Source organism: Pseudophryne corroboree, chromosome 4 (assembly GCF_028390025.1).
Source record: "Pseudophryne corroboree isolate aPseCor3 chromosome 4, aPseCor3.hap2, whole genome shotgun sequence".
In the NCBI taxonomy this organism is placed as follows: Eukaryota; Metazoa; Chordata; class Amphibia; order Anura; family Myobatrachidae; genus Pseudophryne; species Pseudophryne corroboree.
In genome coordinates this window covers 634,213,253-634,235,976 of record NC_086447.1, presented here as the reverse complement: position 1 = coordinate 634,235,976, position 22,724 = coordinate 634,213,253, and the positions used below count along the sequence as shown (strand labels likewise).

The 22,724-nt window shown below is 36.0% G+C and overlaps 7 non-coding genes across 7 annotated transcripts; all 7 read right to left on the bottom strand.

Moving 5' to 3' along the window:
* Positions 1-439: 439 nt before the first annotated feature.
* Positions 440-532, bottom strand: TRNAI-UAU (transfer RNA isoleucine (anticodon UAU)). The gene is given in 2 exon segments: positions 440-475; positions 495-532. It is a non-coding gene; the product is annotated as a tRNA-Ile (tRNA).
* A 4,407-nt stretch (positions 533-4,939) lies between these two features.
* On the bottom strand, positions 4,940-5,032 carry TRNAI-UAU (transfer RNA isoleucine (anticodon UAU)). The gene is given in 2 exon segments: positions 4,940-4,975; positions 4,995-5,032. It is a non-coding gene; the product is annotated as a tRNA-Ile (tRNA).
* Positions 5,033-8,526: 3,494 nt separating this feature from the next.
* On the bottom strand, positions 8,527-8,619 carry TRNAI-UAU (transfer RNA isoleucine (anticodon UAU)). The gene is given in 2 exon segments: positions 8,527-8,562; positions 8,582-8,619. It is a non-coding gene; the product is annotated as a tRNA-Ile (tRNA).
* Positions 8,620-12,111: 3,492 nt separating this feature from the next.
* TRNAI-UAU (transfer RNA isoleucine (anticodon UAU)) lies at positions 12,112-12,204 on the bottom strand. The gene is given in 2 exon segments: positions 12,112-12,147; positions 12,167-12,204. It is a non-coding gene; the product is annotated as a tRNA-Ile (tRNA).
* Positions 12,205-13,901: 1,697 nt separating this feature from the next.
* TRNAI-UAU (transfer RNA isoleucine (anticodon UAU)) lies at positions 13,902-13,994 on the bottom strand. Its single transcript is given in 2 exon segments — positions 13,902-13,937; positions 13,957-13,994. It is a non-coding gene; the product is annotated as a tRNA-Ile (tRNA).
* Positions 13,995-14,803: 809 nt separating this feature from the next.
* TRNAI-UAU (transfer RNA isoleucine (anticodon UAU)) lies at positions 14,804-14,896 on the bottom strand. The gene is given in 2 exon segments: positions 14,804-14,839; positions 14,859-14,896. It is a non-coding gene; the product is annotated as a tRNA-Ile (tRNA).
* A 799-nt stretch (positions 14,897-15,695) lies between these two features.
* Positions 15,696-15,788, bottom strand: TRNAI-UAU (transfer RNA isoleucine (anticodon UAU)). Its single transcript is given in 2 exon segments — positions 15,696-15,731; positions 15,751-15,788. It is a non-coding gene; the product is annotated as a tRNA-Ile (tRNA).
* Between the last annotated feature and the right edge of the window lie 6,936 nt (positions 15,789-22,724).

Below are 22,724 nucleotides of genomic sequence, written 5' to 3'. Positions count from 1 at the left end.
TGCTTTATCCATTATGCCAGTGGTGCTTACTGATGTCCTTATTGAAGACTGATAGGTTTTTAATAGACAATTATTTATTTTTGAAAAAAAGTGAAGCTGTTTACTGTGTTATTTGCATTACCAAGTCCAGCAAGAAATGTGCTGGTACTAACAAAAGCTGTCAGTATGGATTATCATGCTATATTGCAGAAAATCAATTTGATGCAACTGCTTTACCAACAGTATGTTAATCTTTTCCATTGCTGTTTTGTTGGCTGACTGAAGGAAGATATGCAGTGCATTTGAACCAAAGCAGATGTGTGCTGACAACTTAAATGCACAATCATGTTTGTGTTTTTTCTTTCTTACTTCCATCCTTTGTAATATATTAAATATTAAGGTAGCAGGTAATCAATGACTAATGACATAAGAAAACAAAAAAAAAAACAGTATACAAAGCTGCTCCAGGTGAGGCTTGAACTCACAACATCGGCATTGCTCAACAGATACTGTCTTATAAGTACCACGCGCTGACCAATTGCGCCACTGGAGCACTTTGCAGCATTATTTGGTTATGCTAGATGTGGATTTTATTCAATACAATCAGTACAGTTATAAGAATTGAAAAAGAAAATCATTTTTGGTGATGAATGATGAGCAACAAAGGAACATGCATGCCAGATGGCACTTGAATAAGCTGTCCACGGTGATAGAAAAGGTTTAAAAAACAACAACAACAATGTTATCATAATTAATGTCATATTTTAGCTTCTGTGGTCATTTTTTACAAGCTAAACACTGCAAGACTGTTTTACAGTTGAAGCAAGGATAAAATATCAACTCTAGTGATGAGACACTTGCTGTAATGACTTCCAACTCAGACAGGACTTAAACCCACAACCACTGGCTTAGGAGAACAGTGCCTTATCCATTATGCCAGTGGTGCTTACTGATGTCTTTATTTAAGACTGATAGGTTTTTAATAGTCAATTATTTATTTTTGAAAAAAATTGAAGCTGTTTACTGTGTTCTTTGCATTACCAAGTCCAGCAAGAAATGTGCTGGTACTAACCAGAGCTGTCAGTATAGATTATCATGCTATATTGCAGAAAATCAATTTGATGCAACTGCTTTACCAACAGTATGTTAATCTTTTCCATTGCTGTTTTGTTGGCTGACTGAAGGAAGATATGCAGTGCATTTGAACCAAAGCAGATGTGTGCTGACAACTTAAATGCACAATCATGTTTGTGTTTTTTATTTCTTTATTCCATCCTTTGTAATATCATATTAAATATTAAGGTAGCAGTTTATAATCAATGACTAATGACATAAGAAAAGGAAAAAAAAACAATATACAAAGATGCTACAGGTGAGGCTTGAACTCACAACCTTGGCATTGCTCAACAGATACTGTTTTAGAGGTACCGCGTGCTGCCCAATTGCGCCACTGGAGCACTTTGCAGCATTTACTGGTTATGCTAGATGTGGATTTTATTCAATACAATCAGTACAGTCATAAGAATTGAAAAAGAAAATAATTTTTGGTGATGAATGATGAGCAACAAAGGAACATGCATGCCAGATGGCACTTGAATAAGCTGTCCATGGTGATAGAAAAGGTTTAAAAAACAACAACAACAATGTTATCATAATAAATGTCATATTTTAGCTTCTGTGGTCATTTTTTGCAAGCTAAACACTGCAAGACTGTTTTACAGTTGAAGCAAGGATAAAATATCAACTCTAGTGATGAGACACTTGCTGTAATGACTTCCACCCCATATGGGACATGGACCCCCTGGCTTAGGAGGGCAGTGACTTATCCATTATGCCAGTGGTGCTTACTGATGTTCTTATTTAAGACTGTTAGGTTTTTAATAGTCAATTATTTATTTTTGAGCAAAAAGTTAAGCTGTTTACTGTGTTCTTTGCATTACCAAGTCCAGCAAGAAATGTGCTGGTACTAACCAGAGCTGTCAGTATGGATTATCATGCTATATTGCAGAAAATCAATTTGATGCAACTGCTTTACCAACAGTATGTTAATCTTTTCCATTGCTGTTTTGTTGGCTGACTGAAGGAAGATATGCAGTGCATTTGAACCAAAGCAGATGTGTGCTGACAACTTAAATGCACAATCATGTTTGTGTTTTTTCTTTCTTTCTTCCATCCTTTGTAATATCATATTAAATATTAAGGTAGCAGTTTATAATCAATGACTAATGACATAAGAAAAGGAAAAAAAAAAACAGTATACAAAGATGCTCCAGGTGAGGCTTGAACTCACAACCTCGGCATTGCTCGACAGATACTGTTTTATAGGTACCGCGTGCTGCCCAATTGCGCCACTGGAGCACTTTGCAGCATTAACTGGTTATGCTAGATGTGGATTTTATTCAATACAATCAGTACAGTCATAAGAATTGAAAAAGAAAATAATTTTTGGTGATGAATGATGAGCAACAAAGGTACATACATGCCAGATGGCACTTGAATAAGCTGTCCACGGTGATAGAAAAGGTTTAAAAAACAACAACAACAACAACAATGTTATCATAATAAATGTCATATTTTAGCTTCTGTGGTCATTTTTTGCAAGCTAAATACTGCAAGACTGTTTTACAGTTGAAGCAAGGATAAAATATCAACTCTAGTGATGAGACACTTGCTGTAATGACTTCCACCCCATATGGGACATGGACCCCCTGGCTTAGGAGGGCAGTGACTTATCCATTATGCCAGAGGTGCTTACTGATGTTCTTATTTAAGACTGTAAGGTTTTTAATAGTCAATTATTTATTTTTGAGCAAAAAGTGAAGCTGTTTACTGTGTTCTTTGCATTACCAAGTCCAGCAAGAAATGTGCTGGTACTATCCAGAGCTGTCAGTATGGATTATCATGCTATATTGCAGAAAATCAATTTGATGCAACTGCTTTACCAACAGTATGTTAATCTTTTCCATTGCTGTTTTGTTGGCTGACTGAAGGAAGATATGCAGTGCATTTGAACCAAAGCAGATGTGTGCTGACAACTTAAATGCACAATCATGTTTGTGTTTTTTCTTTCTTTCTTCCATCCTTTGTAATATCATATTAAATATTAAGGTAGCAGTTTATAATCAATGACTAATGACATAAGAAAAGGAAAAAACAGTGTACAAAGATGCTACAGGTGAGGCTTGAACTCACAACCTCAGCATTGCTCAACAGATACTGTTTTATAGGTACCGCGTGCTGCCCAATTGCGCCACTGGAGCACTTTGCAGTATTAACTGGTTATGCTAGATGTAGATTTTATTCAATACAATCAGTACAGTCATAAGAATTGAAAAAGAAAATCATTTTTGGTGATGAATGATGAGCAACAAAGGAACATGCATGCCAGATGGTACTTGAGTAAGCTGTCCATGGTGATAGAAAAGGTTTAAAAAACAACAACAATAATGTTATCATAATTAATGTCATATTTTAGCTTCTGTGGTCATTTTTTTCAAGCTAAACACTGCAAGACTGTTTTACAGTTGAAGCAAGGATAAAATATCAACTCTAGTGATGAGACACTTGCTGTAATGACTTCCAACTCAGACGTGACTTAAACCCACAACCACTGGCTTAGGAGAACAGTGCCTTATCCATTATGCCAGTGGTGCTTACTGATGTCCTTATTTAAGACTGATAGGTTTTTAATAGTCAATTATTTATTTTTGAAAAAAAGTGAAGCTGTTTACTGTGTTCTTTGCATTACCAAGTCCAGCAAGAAATGTGCTAGTACTAACCAGAGCTGTCAGTATGGATTATCATGCTATATTGCAGAAAATCAATTTGATGCAACTGCTTTACCAACAGTATGTTAATCTTTTCCATTGCTGTTTTGTTGGCTGACTGAAGGAAGATATGCAGTGCATTTGAACCAAAGCAGATGTGTGCTGACAACTTAAATGCACAATCATGTTTGTGTTTTTTCTTTCTTTCTTCCATCCTTTGTAATATCATATTAAATATTAAGGTAGCAGTTTATAATCAATGACTAATGACATAAGAAAAGGAAAAAAACAGTGTACAAAGATGCTCCAGGTAAGGCTTGAACTCACAACCTCGGCATTGCTCAACAGATATTGTTTTATAGCCACCGCGTGCTGCCTAATTGCGCCACTGGAGCACTTTGCAGCATTAACTGGTTATGCTAGATGTGGATTTTATTCAATACAATCAGTACAGTCATAAGAATTGAAAAAGAAAATCATTTTTGGTGATGAATTATGAGCAACAAATGAACATGCATGTCAGATGGTACTTGAATAAGCTGTCCACTGTGATAGAAAAGGTTTAAAAAAAACAACAACAATGTTATCATAATAAATGTCATATATTAGCTTCTGTGGTCATTTTTTGCAAGCTAAACACTGCAAGACTGTTTTACAGTTGAAGCAAGGCTAAAATATCAACTCTAGTGATGAGACACTTGCTGTAATGACTTCCACCCCATATGGGACTTGGACCCCCTGGCTTAGGAGGGCAGTGACTTATCCATTATACCAGTGGTGCTTACTGATGTCCTTATTGAAGACTGATAGGTTTTTAATAGACAATTATTTATTTTTGAAAAAAAGTGAAGCTGTTTACTGTGTTCTTTGCATTACCAAGTCCAGCAAGAAATGTGCTGGTACTAACCAGAGCTGTCAGTATGGATTATCATGCTATATTTCAGAAAATCAATTTGATGCAACTGCTTTACCAACAGTATGTTAATCTTTTCCATTGCTGTTTTGTTGGCTGACTGAAGGAAGATATGCAGTGCATTTGAACCAAAACAGATGTGTGCTGACAACTTAAATGCACAATCATGTTTGTGTTTTTTCTTTCTTTCTTCCATCCTTTGTAATATCATATTAAATATTAAGGTAGCAGTTTATAATCAATGACTAATTACATAAGGAACAAAAACAGTATACAAAGATGCTCCAGGTGAGGCTTGAACTCACAACCTCGGCATTGCTCAACAGATACTGTCTTATAAGTACCGCGCGCTGACCAATTGCGCCACTGGAGCACTTTGCAGCATTAATTGGTTATGCTAGATGTGGATTTTATTCAATACAATCAGTACAGTCAAAAGAATTGAAAAAGAAAATCATTTTTGGTGATGAATGATGAGCAACAAAGGAACATGTATGCCAGATGGTACTTGAATAAGCTGTCCACTGTGATAGAAAAGGTTTAAAAAAAAACAACAACAATGTTATCATAATAAATGTCATATTTTAGCTTCTGTGGTAATTTTTTGCAAGCTAAACACTGCAAGACTGTTTTACAGTTGAAGCAAGGATAAAATATCAACTCTAGTGATGAGACACTTGCTGTAATGACTTCCACCCCATATGGGACTTGGACCCCCTGGCTTAGGAGGGCAGTGACTTATCCATTATGCCAGTGGTGCTTACTGATGTCCTTATTTAGGACTGATAGGTTTTTAATAGTCAATTATTTATTTTTGAAAAAAAGTGAAGCTGTTTACTGTGTTCTTTGCTTTTCCAAGTCCAGCAAGAAATGTGCTGGTACTAACCGAGCTGTCAGTATGGATTATCATGCTATATTGCAGAAAATCAATTTAATGCAACTGCTTTACCAATAGTATGTTAATCTTTTCCATTGCTGTTTTGTTGGCTGACTGAAGGAAGATATGCAGTGCATTTGAACCAAAGCAGATGTGTGCTGACAACTTAAATGCACAATCATGTTTGTGTTTTTTCTTTCTTTCTTTCATCCTTTGTAATATCCTATTAAATATTAAGGTAGCAGTTTATAATCAATGACTAATGACAAGGAAAAAAAACAGTATACAAAGATGCTCCAGGTGAGGCTTGATCTCAAAACCTCGGCATTGCTCAACAGATACTGTCTTATAAGTACCGCGTGCTGACCAATTGCGCCACTGGAGCGCTTTGCAGCATTATTTGGTTATGCTAGATGTGGATTTTATTCAATACAATCAGTACAGTCATAAGAATTGAAAAAGAAAATCATTTTTGGTGATGAATGATGAGCAACAAAGGAACATGCAAGCCAGATGGCACTTGAATAAGCTGTCCACGGTGATAGAAAAGGTTTAAAAAAACAACAACAACAACAATGTTATCATAATTAATGTCATATTTTAGCTTCTGTGGTCATTTTTTACAAGCTAAACACTGCAAGACTGTTTTACAGTTGAAGCAAGGATAAAATATCAACTCTAGTGATGAGACACTTGCTGTAATGACTTCCAACTCAGACGGGACTTAAAGCCACAACCACAGGCTTAGGAGAACAGTGCCTTACCCATTATGCCAGTGGTGCTTACTGATGTTCTTATTTAGGACAGTTAGGTTTTTAATAGTCAATTATTTATTTTTGAAAAAAATTGAAGCTGTTTACTGTGTTCTTTGCATTACCAAGTCCAGCAAGAAATGTGCTGGTACTATCCAGAGCTGTCAGTATGGATTATCATGCTATATTGCAGAAAATCAATTTGATGCAACTGCTTTACCAACAGTATGTTAATCTTTTCCATTGCTGTTTTGTTGGCTGACTGAAGGAAGATATGCAGTGCATTTGAACCAAAGCAGATGTGTGCTGACAACTTAAATGCACAATCATGTTTGTGTTTTTTCTTTCTTTCTTCCATCCTTTGTAATATCATATTAAATATTAAGGTAGCAGTTTATAATCAATGACTAATGACATAAGAAAAGGAAAAAACAGTGTACAAAGATGCTACAGGTGAGGCTTGAACTCACAACCTCAGCATTGCTCAACAGATACTGTTTTATAGGTACCGCGTGCTGCCCAATTGCGCCACTGGAGCACTTTGCAGTATTATCTGGTTATGCTAGATGTAGATTTTATTCAATACAATCAGTACAGTCATAAGAATTGAAAAAGAAAATCATTTTTGGTGATGAATGATGAGCAACAAAGGAACATGCATGCCAGATGGCACTTGAGTAAGCTGTCCATGGTGATAGAAAAGGTTTAAAAAACAACAACAATAATGTTATCATAATTAATGTCATATTTTAGCTTCTGTGGTCATTTTTTTCAAGCTAAACACTGCAAGACTGTTTTACAGTTGAAGCAAGGATAAAATATCAACTCTAGTGATGAGACACTTGCTGTAATGACTTCCAACTCAGACGTGACTTAAACCCACAACCACTGGCTTAGGAGAACAGTGCCTTATCCATTATGCCAGTGGTGCTTACTGATGTCCTTATTTAAGACTGATAGGTTTTTAATAGTCAATTATTTATTTTTGAAAAAAAGTGAAGCTGTTTACTGTGTTCTTTGCATTACCAAGTCCAGCAAGAAATGTGCTAGTACTAACCAGAGCTGTCAGTATGGATTATCATGCTATATTGCAGAAAATCAATTTGATGCAACTGCTTTACCAACAGTATGTTAATCTTTTCCATTGCTGTTTTGTTGGCTGACTGAAGGAAGATATGCAGTGCATTTGAACCAAAGCAGATGTGTGCTGACAACTTAAATGCACAATCATGTTTGTGTTTTTTCTTTCTTTCTTCCATCCTTTGTAATATCATATTAAATATTAAGGTAGCAGTTTATAATCAATGACTAATGACATAAGAAAAGGAAAAAAACAGTGTACAAAGATGCTCCAGGTGAGGCTTGAACTCACAACCTCGGCATTGCTCATCAGATATTGTTTTATAGCCACCGCGTGCTGCCTAATTGCGCCACTGGAGCACTTTGCAGCATTAACTGGTTATGCTAGATGTGGATTTTATTCAATACAATCAGTACAGTCATAAGAATTGAAAAAGAAAATCATTTTTGGTGATGAATTATGAGCAACAAATGAACATGCATGTCAGATGGTACTTGAATAAGCTGTCCACTGTGATAGAAAAGGTTTAAAAAAAACAACAACAATGTTATCATAATAAATGTCATATATTAGCTTCTGTGGTCATTTTTTGCAAGCTAAACACTGCAAGACTGTTTTACAGTTGAAGCAAGGCTAAAATATCAACTCTAGTGATGAGACACTTGCTGTAATGACTTCCACCCCATATGGGACTTGGACCCCCTGGCTTAGGAGGGCAGTGACTTATCCATTATACCAGTGGTGCTTACTGATGTCCTTATTGAAGACTGATAGGTTTTTAATAGACAATTATTTATTTTTGAAAAAAAGTGAAGCTGTTTACTGTGTTCTTTGCATTACCAAGTCCAGCAAGAAATGTGCTGGTACTAACCAGAGCTGTCAGTATGGATTATCATGCTATATTTCAGAAAATCAATTTGATGCAACTGCTTTACCAACAGTATGTTAATCTTTTCCATTGCTGTTTTGTTGGCTGACTGAAGGAAGATATGCAGTGCATTTGAACCAAAACAGATGTGTGCTGACAACTTAAATGCACAATCATGTTTGTGTTTTTTCTTTCTTTCTTCCATCCTTTGTAATATCATATTAAATATTAAGGTAGCAGTTTATAATCAATGACTAATTACATAAGGAACAAAAACAGTATACAAAGATGCTCCAGGTGAGGCTTGAACTCACAACCTCGGCATTGCTCAACAGATACTGTCTTATAAGTACCGCGCGCTGACCAATTGCGCCACTGGAGCACTTTGCAGCATTAATTGGTTATGCTAGATGTGGATTTTATTCAATACAATCAGTACAGTCAAAAGAATTGAAAAAGAAAATCATTTTTGGTGATGAATGATGAGCAACAAAGGAACATGTATGCCAGATGGTACTTGAATAAGCTGTCCACTGTGATAGAAAAGGTTTAAAAAAAAACAACAACAATGTTATCATAATAAATGTCATATTTTAGCTTCTGTGGTAATTTTTTGCAAGCTAAACACTGCAAGACTGTTTTACAGTTGAAGCAAGGATAAAATATCAACTCTAGTGATGAGACACTTGCTGTAATGACTTCCACCCCATATGGGACTTGGACCCCCTGGCTTAGGAGGGCAGTGACTTATCCATTATGCCAGTGGTGCTTACTGATGTCCTTATTTAAGACTGATAGGTTTTTAATAGTCAATTATTTATTTTTGAAAAAAAGTGAAGCTGTTTACTGTGTTCTTTGCTTTTCCAAGTCCAGCAAGAAATGTGCTGGTACTAACCAGAGCTGTCAGTATGGATTATCATGCTATATTGCAGAAAATCAATTTAATGCAACTGCTTTACCAATAGTATGTTAATCTTTTCCATTGCTGTTTTGTTGGCTGACTGAAGGAAGATATGCAGTGCATTTGAACCAAAGCAGATGTGTGCTGACAACTTAAATGCACAATCATGTTTGTGTTTTTTCTTTCTTTCTTCCATCCTTTGTAATATCCTATTAAATATTAAGGTAGCAGTTTATAATCAATGACTAATGACAAGGAAAAAAAACAGTATACAAAGATGCTCCAGGTGAGGCTTGATCTCAAAACCTCGGCATTGCTCAACAGATACTGTCTTATAAGTACCGCGTGCTGACCAATTGCGCCACTGGAGCGCTTTGCAGCATTATTTGGTTATGCTAGATGTGGATTTTATTCAATACAATCAGTACAGTCATAAGAATTGAAAAAGAAAATCATTTTTGGTGATGAATGATGAGCAACAAAGGAACATGCAAGCCAGATGGCACTTGAATAAGCTGTCCACGGTGATAGAAAAGGTTTAAAAAAACAACAACAACAATGTTATCATAATTAATGTCCTATTTTAGCTTCTGTGGTCATTTTTTACAAGCTAAACACTGCAAGACTGTTTTACAGTTGAAGCAAGGATAAAATATCAACTCTAGTGATGAGACACTTGCTGTAATGACTTCCAACTCAGACGGGACTTAAAGCCACAACCACAGGCTTAGGAGAACAGTGCCTTACCCATTATGCCAGTGGTGCTTACTGATGTTCTTATTTAGGACAGTTAGGTTTTTAATAGTCAATTATTTATTTTTGAAAAAAATTGAAGCTGTTTACTGTGTTCTTTGCATTACCAAGTCCAGCAAGAAATGTGCTGGTACTATCCAGAGCTGTCAGTATGGATTATCATGCTATATTGCAGAAAATCAATTTGATGCAACTGCTTTACCAACAGTATGTTAATCTTTTCCATTGCTGTTTTGTTGGCTGACTGAAGGAAGATATGCAGTGCATTTGAACCAAAGCAGATGTGTGCTGACAACTTAAATGCACAATCATGTTTGTGTTTTTTCTTTCTTTCTTCCATCCTTTGTAATATCATATTAAATATTAAGGTAGCAGTTTATAATCAATGACTAATGACATAAGAAAAGGAAAAAACAGTGTACAAAGATGCTACAGGTGAGGCTTGAACTCACAACCTCAGCATTGCTCAACAGATACTGTTTTATAGGTACCGCTTGCTGCCCAATTGCGCCACTGGAGCACTTTGCAGTATTAACTGGTTATGCTAGATGTAGATTTTATTCAATACAATCAGTACAGTCATAAGAATTGAAAAAGAAAATAATTTTTGGTGATGAATGATGAGCAACAAAGGAACATGCATGCCAGATGGCACTTGAGTAAGCTGTCCATGGTGATAGAAAAGGTTTAAAAAACAACAACAACAATGTTATCATAATTAATGTCATATTTTAGCTTCTGTGGTCATTTTTTTCAAGCTAAACACTGCAAGACTGTTTTACAGTTGAAGCAAGGATAAAATATCAACTCTAGTGATGAGACACTTGCTGTAATGACTTCCAACTCAGACGTGACTTAAACCCACAACCACTGGCTTAGGAGAACAGTGCCTTATCCATTATGCCAGTGGTGCTTACTGATGTCCTTATTTAAGACTGATAGGTTTTTAATAGTCAATTATTTATTTTTGAAAAAAAGTGAAGCTGTTTACTGTGTTCTTTGCATTACCAAGTCCAGCAAGAAATGTGCTAGTACTAACCAGAGCTGTCAGTATGGATTATCATGCTATATTGCAGAAAATCAATTTGATGCAACTGCTTTACCAACAGTATGTTAATCTTTTCCATTGCTGTTTTGTTGGCTGACTGAAGGAAGATATGCAGTGCATTTGAACCAAAGCAGATGTGTGCTGACAACTTAAATGCACAATCATGTTTGTGTTTTTTCTTTCTTTCTTCCATCCTTTGTAATATCATATTAAATATTAAGGTAGCAGTTTATAATCAATGACTAATGACATAAGAAAAGGAAAAAAACAGTGTACAAAGATGCTCCAGGTGAGGCTTGAACTCACAACCTCGGCATTGCTCAACAGATATTGTTTTATAGCCACCGCGTGCTGCCTAATTGCGCCACTGGAGCACTTTGCAGCATTAACTGGTTATGCTAGATGTGGATTTTATTCAATACAATCAGTACAGTCATAAGAATTGAAAAAGAAAATCATTTTTGGTGATGAATTATGAGCAACAAATGAACATGCATGTCAGATGGTACTTGAATAAGCTGTCCACTGTGATAGAAAAGGTTTAAAAAAAACAACAACAATGTTATCATAATAAATGTCATATATTAGCTTCTGTGGTCATTTTTTGCAAGCTAAACACTGCAAGACTGTTTTACAGTTGAAGCAAGGCTAAAATATCAACTCTAGTGATGAGACACTTGCTGTAATGACTTCCACCCCATATGGGACTTGGACCCCCTGGCTTAGGAGGGCAGTGACTTATCCATTATACCAGTGGTGCTTACTGATGTCCTTATTGAAGACTGATAGGTTTTTAATAGACAATTATTTATTTTTGAAAAAAAGTGAAGCTGTTTACTGTGTTCTTTGCATTACCAAGTCCAGCAAGAAATGTGCTGGTACTAACCAGAGCTGTCAGTATGGATTATCATGCTATATTTCAGAAAATCAATTTGATGCAACTGCTTTACCAACAGTATGTTAATCTTTTCCATTGCTGTTTTGTTGGCTGACTGAAGGAAGATATGCAGTGCATTTGAACCAAAACAGATGTGTGCTGACAACTTAAATGCACAATCATGTTTGTGTTTTTTCTTTCTTTCTTCCATCCTTTGTAATATCATATTAAATATTAAGGTAGCAGTTTATAATCAATGACTAATTACATAAGGAACAAAAACAGTATACAAAGATGCTCCAGGTGAGGCTTGAACTCACAACCTCGGCATTGCTCAACAGATACTGTCTTATAAGTACCGCGCGCTGACCAATTGCGCCACTGGAGCACTTTGCAGCATTAGTTGGTTATGCTAGATGTGGATTTTATTCAATACAATCAGTACAGTCAAAAGAATTGAAAAAGAAAATCATTTTTGGTGATGAATGATGAGCAACAAAGGAACATGTATGCCAGATGGTACTTGAATAAGCTGTCCACTGTGATAGAAAAGGTTTAAAAAAAAACAACAACAATGTTATCATAATAAATGTCATATTTTAGCTTCTGTGGTAATTTTTTGCAAGCTAAACACTGCAAGACTGTTTTACAGTTGAAGCAAGGATAAAATATCAACTCTAGTGATGAGACACTTGCTGTAATGACTTCCACCCCATATGGGACTTGGACCCCCTGGCTTAGGAGGGCAGTGACTTATCCATTATGCCAGTGGTGCTTACTGATGTCCTTATTTAAGACTGATAGGTTTTTAATAGTCAATTATTTATTTTTGAAAAAAAGTGAAGCTGTTTACTGTGTTCTTTGCTTTTCCAAGTCCAGCAAGAAATGTGCTGGTACTAACCAGAGCTGTCAGTATGGATTATCATGCTATATTGCAGAAAATCAATTTAATGCAACTGCTTTACCAATAGTATGTTAATCTTTTCCATTGCTGTTTTGTTGGCTGACTGAAGGAAGATATGCAGTGCATTTGAACCAAAGCAGATGTGTGCTGACAACTTAAATGCACAATCATGTTTGTGTTTTTTCTTTCTTTCTTCCATCCTTTGTAATATCCTATTAAATATTAAGGTAGCAGTTTATAATCAATGACTAATGACAAGGAAAAAAAACAGTATACAAAGATGCTCCAGGTGAGGCTTGATCTCAAAACCTCGGCATTGCTCAACAGATACTGTCTTATAAGTACCGCGTGCTGACCAATTGCGCCACTGGAGCGCTTTGCAGCATTATTTGGTTATGCTAGATGTGGATTTTATTCAATACAATCAGTACAGTCATAAGAATTGAAAAAGAAAATCATTTTTGGTGATGAATGATGAGCAACAAAGGAACATGCAAGCCAGATGGCACTTGAATAAGCTGTCCACGGTGATAGAAAAGGTTTAAAAAAACAACAACAACAATGTTATCATAATTAATGTCATATTTTAGCTTCTGTGGTCATTTTTTACAAGCTAAACACTGCAAGACTGTTTTACAGTTGAAGCAAGGATAAAATATCAACTCTAGTGATGAGACACTTGCTGTAATGACTTCCAACTCAGACGGGACTTAAAGCCACAACCACAGGCTTAGGAGAACAGTGCCTTACCCATTATGCCAGTGGTGCTTACTGATGTTCTTATTTAGGACAGTTAGGTTTTTAATAGTCAATTATTTATTTTTGAAAAAAATTGAAGCTGTTTACTGTGTTCTTTGCATTACCAAGTCCAGCAAGAAATGTGCTGGTACTATCCAGAGCTGTCAGTATGGATTATCATGCTATATTGCAGAAAATCAATTTGATGCAACTGCTTTACCAACAGTATGTTAATCTTTTCCATTGCTGTTTTGTTGGCTGACTGAAGGAAGATATGCAGTGCATTTGAACCAAAGCAGATGTGTGCTGACAACTTAAATGCACAATCATGTTTGTGTTTTTTCTTTCTTACTTCCATCCTTTGTAATATCATATTAAATATTAAGGTAGCAGGTAATCAATGACTAATGACATAAGAAAAGAAAAAAAACAGTATACAAAGCTGCTCCAGGTGAGGCTTGAACTCACAACCTCGGCATTGCTCAACAGATACTGTCTTATAAGTACCGCGCGCTGACCAATTGCGCCACTGGAGCACTTTGCAGCATTAATTGGTTATGCTAGATGTGGATTTTATTCAATACAATCAGTACAGTTATAAGAATTGAAAAAGAAAATCATTTTTGGTGATGAATGATGAGCAACAAAGGAACATGCATGCCAGATGGCACTTGAATAAGCTGTCCACGGTGATAGAAAAGGTTTAAAAAACAACAACAACAATGTTATCATAATAAATGTCATATTTTAGCTTCTGTGGTCATTTTTTGCAAGCTAAACACTGCAAGACTGTTTTACAGTTGAAGCAAGGATAAAATATCAACTCGAGTGATGAGACACTTGCTGTAATGACTTCCAACTCAGACGGGACTTAAACCCACAACCACTGGCTTAGGAGAACAGTGCTTTATCCATTATGCCAGTGGTGCTTACTGATGTCCTTATTTAAGACTGATAGGTTTTTAATAGTCAATTATTATTATTTTTTTGAAAAAAAGTGAAGCTGTTTACTGTGTTCTTTGCATTACCAAGTCCAGCAAGAAATGTGCTGGTACTAACCAGAGCTGTCAGTATGGATTATCATGCTATATTGCAGAAAATCAATTTGATGCAACTGCTTTACCAACAGTATGTTAATCTTTTCCATTGCTGTTTTGTTGGCTGACTGAAGGAAGATATGCAGTGCATTTGAACCAAAGCAGATGTGTGCTGACAACTTAAATGCACAATCATGTTTGTGTTTTTTCTTTCTTTCTTCCATCCTTTGTAATATCATATTAAATATTAAAGTAGCAGTTTATAATCAATGACTAATTACATAAGGAACAAAAACAGTATACAAAGATGCTCCAGGTGAGGCTTGAACTCACAACCTCGGCATTGCTTAACAGATACTGTCTTATAAGTACCGTGCGCTGACCAATTGCGCCACTGGAGCACTTTGCAGCATTAATTGGTTATGCTAGATGTGGATTTTATTCAATACAATCAGTACAGTCATAAGAATTGAAAAAGAAAATCATTTTTGGTGATGAATTATGAGCAACAAATGAACATGCATGTCAGATGGTACTTGAATAAGCTGTCCACTGTGATAGAAAAGGTTTAAAAAAAACAACAACAATGTTATCATAATAAATGTCATATTTTAGCTTCTGTGGTCATTTTTTGCAAGCTAAACACTGCAAGACTGTTTTACAGTTGAAGCAAGGCTAAAATATCAACTCTAGTGATGAGACACTTGCTGTAATGACTTCCACCCCATATGGGACTTGGACCCCCTGGCTTAGGAGGGCAGTGACTTATCCATTATACCAGTGGTGCTTACTGATGTCCTTATTGAAGACTGATAGGTTTTTAATAGACAATTATTTATTTTTGAAAAAAAGTGAAGCTGTTTACTGTGTTCTTTGCATTACCAAGTCCAGTAAGAAATGTGCTGGTACTAACCAGAGCTGTCAGTATGGATTATCATGCTATATTGCAGAAAATCAATTTGATGCAACTGCTTTACCAACAGTATGTTAATCTTTTCCATTGCTGTTTTGTTGGCTGACTGAAGGAAGATATGCAGTGCATTTGAACCAAAGCAGATGTGTGCTGACAACTTAAATGCACAATCATGTTTGTGTTTTTTCTTTCTTACTTCCATCCTTTGTAATATCATATTAAATATTAAGGTAGCAGGTAATCAATGACTAATGACATAAGAAAAGAAAAAAAACAGTATACAAAGCTGCTCCAGGTGAGGCTTGAACTCACAACCTCGGCATTGCTCAACAGATACTGTCTTATAAGTACCGCGCGCTGACCAATTGCGCCACTGGAGCACTTTGCAGCATTAATTGGTTATGCTAGATGTGGATTTTATTCAATACAATCAGTACAGTTATAAGAATTGAAAAAGAAAATCATTTTTGGTGATGAATGATGAGCAACAAAGGAACATGCATGCCAGATGGCACTTGAATAAGCTGTCCACGGTGATAGAAAAGGTTTAAAAAACAACAACAACAATGTTATCATAATAAATGTCATATTTTAGCTTCTGTGGTCATTTTTTGCAAGCTAAACACTGCAAGACTGTTTTACAGTTGAAGCAAGGATAAAATATCAACTCTAGTGATGAGACACTTGCTGTAATGACTTCCACCCCATATGGGACATGGACCCCCTGGCTTAGGAGGGCAGTGACTTATCCATTATGCCAGGGGTGCTTACTGATGTTCTTATTTAAGACTCTAAGGATTTTAATAGTCAATTATTTATTTTTGAGCAAAAAGTTAAGCTGTTTACTGTGTTCTTTGCATTACCAAGTCCAGCAAGAAATGTGCTGGTACTAACCAGAGCTGTCAGTATGGATTATCATGCTATATTGCAGAAAATCAATTTGATGCAACCGCTTAACCAACAGTATGTTAATCTTTTCCATTGCTGTTTTGTTGGCTGACTGAAGGAAGATATGCAGTGCATTTGAACCAAAGCAGATGTGTGCTGACAACTTAAATGCACAATCATGTTTGTGTTTTTTCTTTCTTTCTTCCATCCTTTGTAACATCATATTAAATATTAAGGTAGCAATTTAAAATCAATGACTAATGACATAAGAAAAGGAAAAAAAACAGTATACAAGATGCTCCAGGTGAGGCTTGAACTCACAACCTCGGCATTGCTGCGTACTGCGCGCTGACCAATTGCGCCACTGGATCACTTTGCAGCATTAATTGGTTATGCTAGATGTGGATTTTATTCAATACAATCAGTACAGTCATAAGAATTGAAAAAGAAAATCATTTTTGGTGATGAATGATGAGCAACAAAGGAACATGCATGCCAGATGGTACTTGAATAAGCTGTCCACGGTGATAGAAAAGGTTTAAAAACAACAACAACAATGTTATCATAATAAATGTCATATTTTAGCTTCTGTGGTCATTTTTTGCAAGCTAAACACTGCAAGACTGTTTTACAGTTGAAGCAAGGATAAAATATCAACTCTAGTGATGAGACACTTGCTGTAGTGACTTCCACCCCATATGGGACTTGGACCCCCTGGCTTAGGAGGGCAGTGACTTATCCATTATGCCAGTGGTGCTTACTGATGTTCTTAGTTAAGACTGTTAGGTTTTTTAATAGTCAATTATTTATTTTTGAGGAAAAAGTGAAGCTGTTTATTGTGTTCTTTGCATTACCAAGTCCAGCAAGAAATGTGCTGGTACTATCCAGAGCTGTCAGTATGGATTATCATGCTATATTGCAGAAAATCAATTTGATGCAACTGCTTTACCAACAGTATGTTAATCTTTTCCATTGCTGTTTTGTTGGCTGACTGAAGGAAGATATGCAGTTCATTTGAACCAAAGCAGATGTGTGCTGACAACTTAAATGCACAATCATGTTTGTGTTTTTTCTTTCTTTCTTCCATCCTTTGTAATATCATATTAAATATTAAGGTAGCAGTTTATAATCAATGACTAATTACATAAGAAAAGGAAAAAAAACAGTATACAAAGATGCTCCAGGTGAGGCTTAAACTCACAACCTCAGCATTGCTCAACAGATACTGTCTTAAAATTACCGCGCGCTGACCAATTGCGCCACTGGAGCACTTTGCAGCATTAATTGGTTATGCTAGATGTGGATTTTATTCAATACAATCAGTACAGTCATAAGAATTGAAAAAGAAAATCATTTTTGGTGATGAATGATGAGCAACAAAGGAACATGTATGCCAGATGGTACTTGAATAAGCTGTCCACTGTGATAGAAAAGGTTTAAAAAAACCAACAACAATGTTATCATAATAAATGTCATATTTTAGCTTCTGTGGTCATTTTTTGCAAGCTAAACACTGCAAGACTGTTTTACAGTTGAAGCAAGGATAAAATATCAACTCTAGTGATGAGACACTTGCTGTAATGACTTCCACCCCATATGGGACTTGGACCCCATGGCTTAGGAGGGCAGTGACTTATCCATTATGCCAGTGGTGCTTACTGATGTTCTTATTTAAGACTGTTAGGTTTTTAATAGTCAATTATTTATTTTTGAGGAAAAAGTGTAGCTGTTTACTGTGTTCTTTGCATTACCAAGTCCAGCAAGAAATGTGCTGGTACTATCCAGAGCTGTCAGTATGGATTATCATGCTATATTGCAGAAAATCAATTTGATGCAACTGCTTTACCAACAGTATATTAATCTTTTCCATTGCTGTTTTGTTGGCTGACGGAAGGAAGATATGCAGTTCATTTGAACCAAAGCAGATGTGTGCTGACAACTTAAATGCACAATCATGTTTGTGTTTTTTCTTTCTTTCTTCCATCCTTTGTAATATCATATTAAATATTAAGGAAGCAGTTTATAATCAATGACTAATGACATAAGAAAAGGAAAAAAACCAGGACACAAAGATGCTCCAGGTGAGGCTTGAGCTCACAACCTTGGCATTGCTCAGAAGATACTGTCTTATAAGTACCGAGCGCTGACTAATTGCGCCACTGGAGCACTTTGTAGCATTAGTTGGTTATGCTAGATGTGGATTTTATTCAATACAATCAGTACAGTCATAAGAATTGATAAAGAAAATCATTTTTGGTGATGAATGATGAGCAACAAAGGAACATGCATGCCAGATGGCACTTGAATAAGCTGTCCACGGTGATAGAAAAGGTTTAAAAAAAAAACAACAATGTTATTTTTGTCATATTTAAGCTTCTGTGGTCATTGTTTACAAGCTAAACACTGCAAGACTGTTTTACAGTTGAAGCAAGGATAAAATATCAACTCTAGTGATGAGATACTTGCTGTAATGACTTCCAACTCAGACGGGACTTAAACCCACAACCACTGGCTTAGGAGAACAGTGCCTTATCCATTATGCCAGTGGTGCTTAGTGACGACTTATTTAAGACTGATAGGTTTTTAATAGTCAATTATTTATTTTTGAAAAAAATTGAAGCTGTTTACTGTGTTCTTTGCATTACCAAGTCCAGCAAGAAATGTGCTGGTACTAACCAGAGCTGTCAGTATGGATTATCATGCTATATTGCAGAAAATCAATTTGATGCAACTGCTTTACCAACAGTATGTTAATCTTTTCCATTGCTGTTTTGTTGGCTGACTGAAGGAAGATATGCAGTGCATTTGAACCAAAGCAGATGTGTGCTGACAACTTAAATGCACAATCATGTTTGTGTTTTTTCTTTCTTTCTTCCATCCTTTGTAATATCATATTAAATATTAAGGTAGCAATTTAAAATCAATGACTAATGACATAAGAAAAGGAAAAAAAACAGTATACAAGATGCTCCAGGTGAGGCTTGAACTCACAACCTCGGCATTGCTGCGTACTGCGCGCTGACCAATTGCGCCACTGGATCACTTTGCAGCATTAATTGGTTATGCTAGATGTGGATTTTATTCAATACAATCAGTACAGTCATAAGAATTGAAAAAGAAAATCATTTTTGGTGATGAATGATGAGCAACAAAGGAACATGCATGCCAGATGGTACTTGAATAAGCTGTCCACGGTGATAGAAAAGGTTTAAAAACAACAACAACAATGTTATCATAATAAATGTCATATTTTAGCTTCTGTGGTCATTTTTTGCAAGCTAAACACTGCAAGACTGTTTTACAGTTGAAGCAAGGATAAAATATCAACTCTAGTGATGAGACACTTGCTGTAGTGACTTCCACCCCATATGGGACTTGGACCCCCTGGCTTAGGAGGGCTGTGACTTATCCATTATGCCAGTGGTGCTTACTGATGTTCTTAGTTAAGACTGTTAGGTTTTTTAATAGTCAATTATTTATTTTTGAGGAAAAAGTGAAGCTGTTTACTGTGTTCTTTGCATTACCAAGTCCAGCAAGAAATGTGCTGGTACTATCCAGAGCTGTCAGTATGGATTATCATGCTATATTGCAGAAAATCAATTTGATGCAACTGCTTTACCAACAGTATGTTAATCTTTTCCATTGCTGTTTTGTTGGCTGACTGAAGGAAGATATGCAGTTCATTTGAACCAAAGCAGATGTGTGCTGACAACTTAAATGCACAATCATGTTTGTGTTTTTTCTTTCTTTCTTCCATCCTTTGTAATATCATATTAAAAATTAAGGTGGCAGTTTATAATCAATGACTAATGACATAAGAAAAGGAAAAAAAACCAGTACACAAACATGGTCCAGGAGAGGCTTGAACTCACAACCTTGGCATTGCTCAACAGATACTGTCTTATAAGTAAAGAGTACTGACCAATTGCGCCACTGGAGCACTTTGAAGCATTAATTGGTTATGCTAGATGTGGATTTTATTCAATACAATCAGTACAGTCATAAGAATTGAAAAAGAAAATCATTTTTGGTGATGAATGATGAGAAACAAAGGAACATGCATGCCAGATGGCACTCGAATAAGCTGTCCACGGTGATAGAAAAGGTTTAAAAAAACAACAATGTTATTTTTGTCATATATAAGCTTCTGTGGTAATTTTTTACAAGCTAAACACTGCAAGACTGTTTTACAGTTGAAGCAAGGATAAAATATCAACTCTAGTGATGAGATACTTGCTGTAATGACTTCCAACTCAGACGGGACTTAAACCCACAACCACTGGCTTAGGAGAACAGTGCCTTATCCATTATGCCAGTGGTGCTTAGTGATGTCCTTATTTAAGACTGATAGGTTTTTAATAATCAATTATTTATTTTTGAATAAAATTGAAGCTGTTTACTGTGTTCTTTGCATTACCAAGTCCAGGAAGAAATGTGCTGGTACTATCCAGAGCTGTCAGTATAGATTATCATGCTATATTGCAGAAAATCAATTTGATGCAACTGCTTTACCAACAGTATGTTAATCTTTTCCATTGCTGTTTTGTTGGCTGACTGAAGGAAGATATGCAGTGCATTTGAACCAAAGCAGATGTGTGCTGACAACTTAAATGCACAATCATGTTTGTGTTTTTTCTTTCTTTCTTCCATCCTTTGTAATATCATATTAAATATTAAGGTAGCAGTTTATAATCAATGACTAATGACAAGGAAAAAAAACAGTATACAAAGATGCTCCAGGTGAGGCTTGAACTCAAAACCTCGGCATTGCTTAACAGATACTGTCTTATAAGTACCGTGCGCTGACCAATTGCGCCACTGGAGCACTATGCAGCATTAGTTGGTTATGCTAGATGTGGATTTTATTTAATACAATCAGTACAGTCATAAGAATTGAAAAAGAAAATCATTTTTGGTGATGAATGATGAGCAACAAAGGAACATGCATGCCAGATGGTACTTGAATAAGCTGTCCACTGTGATAGAAAAGGTTTAAAAAACAACAACAACAATGTTATCATAATAAATGTCATATTTTAGCTTCTGTGGTCATTTCTTGCAAGCTAAACACTGCAAGACTGTTTTACAGTTGAAGCAAGGATAAAATATCAACTAGTGATGAGACACTTGCTGTAATGACTTCCACCCCATATGGGACTTGGACCCCCTTGCTTAGGAGGGCAGTGACTTATCCATTATGCCAGTGGTGCTTACTGATGTTCTAATTTAAGACTGTTAGGTTTTTAATAGTCAATTATTTATTTTTGAGGGAAAAGAGAAGCTGTTTACTGTGTTCTTTGCATTACCAAGTCCAGCAAGAAATGTGCTGGTACTATCCAGAGCTGTCAGTATGGATTATCATGCTATATTGCAGAAAATCAACTTGATGCAACTGCTTTACCAACAGTATGTTAATCTTTTCCATTGCTGTTTTGTTGGCTGACTGAAGGAAGATATGCAGTGCATTTGAACCAAAGCAGATGTGTGCTGACAACTTAAATGCACAATCATGTTTGTGTTTTTTCTTTCTTTCTTCCATCATTTGTAATATCATATTAAATATTAAGGTAGCAGTTTATAATCAATGACTAATGACATAAGAAAAGGAAAAAAAACAGTATACAAAGATGCTCCAGGTGAGGCTTGAACTCACAAGCTCGGCATTGCTCAACATATACTGTCTTATAAGTACCGCGCGCTGACCAATTGCACCACTGGAGCACTTTGCAGCATTAGTTGGTTTTGCTAGATGTGGATTTTATTCAATACAATCAGTACAGTCATAAGAATTGAAAAAGAAAATCATTTTTGGTGATGAATGATGAGCAACAAAGGAACATGCATGCCAGATGGCACTTGAATAAGCTGTCCACGGTGATAGAAAAGGTTTAAAAAACAACAACAACAACAATGTTATTATAATTAATGTCATATTTTAGCTTCTGTGGTCATTTTTTGCAAGCTAAACACTGCAAGACTGTTTTACAGTTGAAGCAAGGATAAAATATCAACTCTAGTGATGAGACACTTGCTGTAATGACTTCCAACTCAGACGGGACTTAAACCCACAAGCACTGGTTTAGGAGAACAGTTCCTTATCCATTATGCCAGTGGTGCTTACTGATGTCCTTATTTAAGACTGATAGGTTTTTAATAATCAATTATTTATTTTTGAATAAAATTGAAGCTGTTTACTATGTTCTTTGCATTACCAAGTCCAGGAAGAAATGTGCTGGTACTATCCAGAGCTGTCAGTATGGATTATCATGCTATATTGCAGAAAATCAATTTGATGCAACTGCTTTACCAACAGTATGTTAATCTTTTCCATTGCTGTTTTGTTGGCTGACTGAAGGAAGATATGCAGTGCATTTGAACCAAAGCAGATGTGTGCTGACAACTTAAATGCACAAACATGTTTGTGTTTT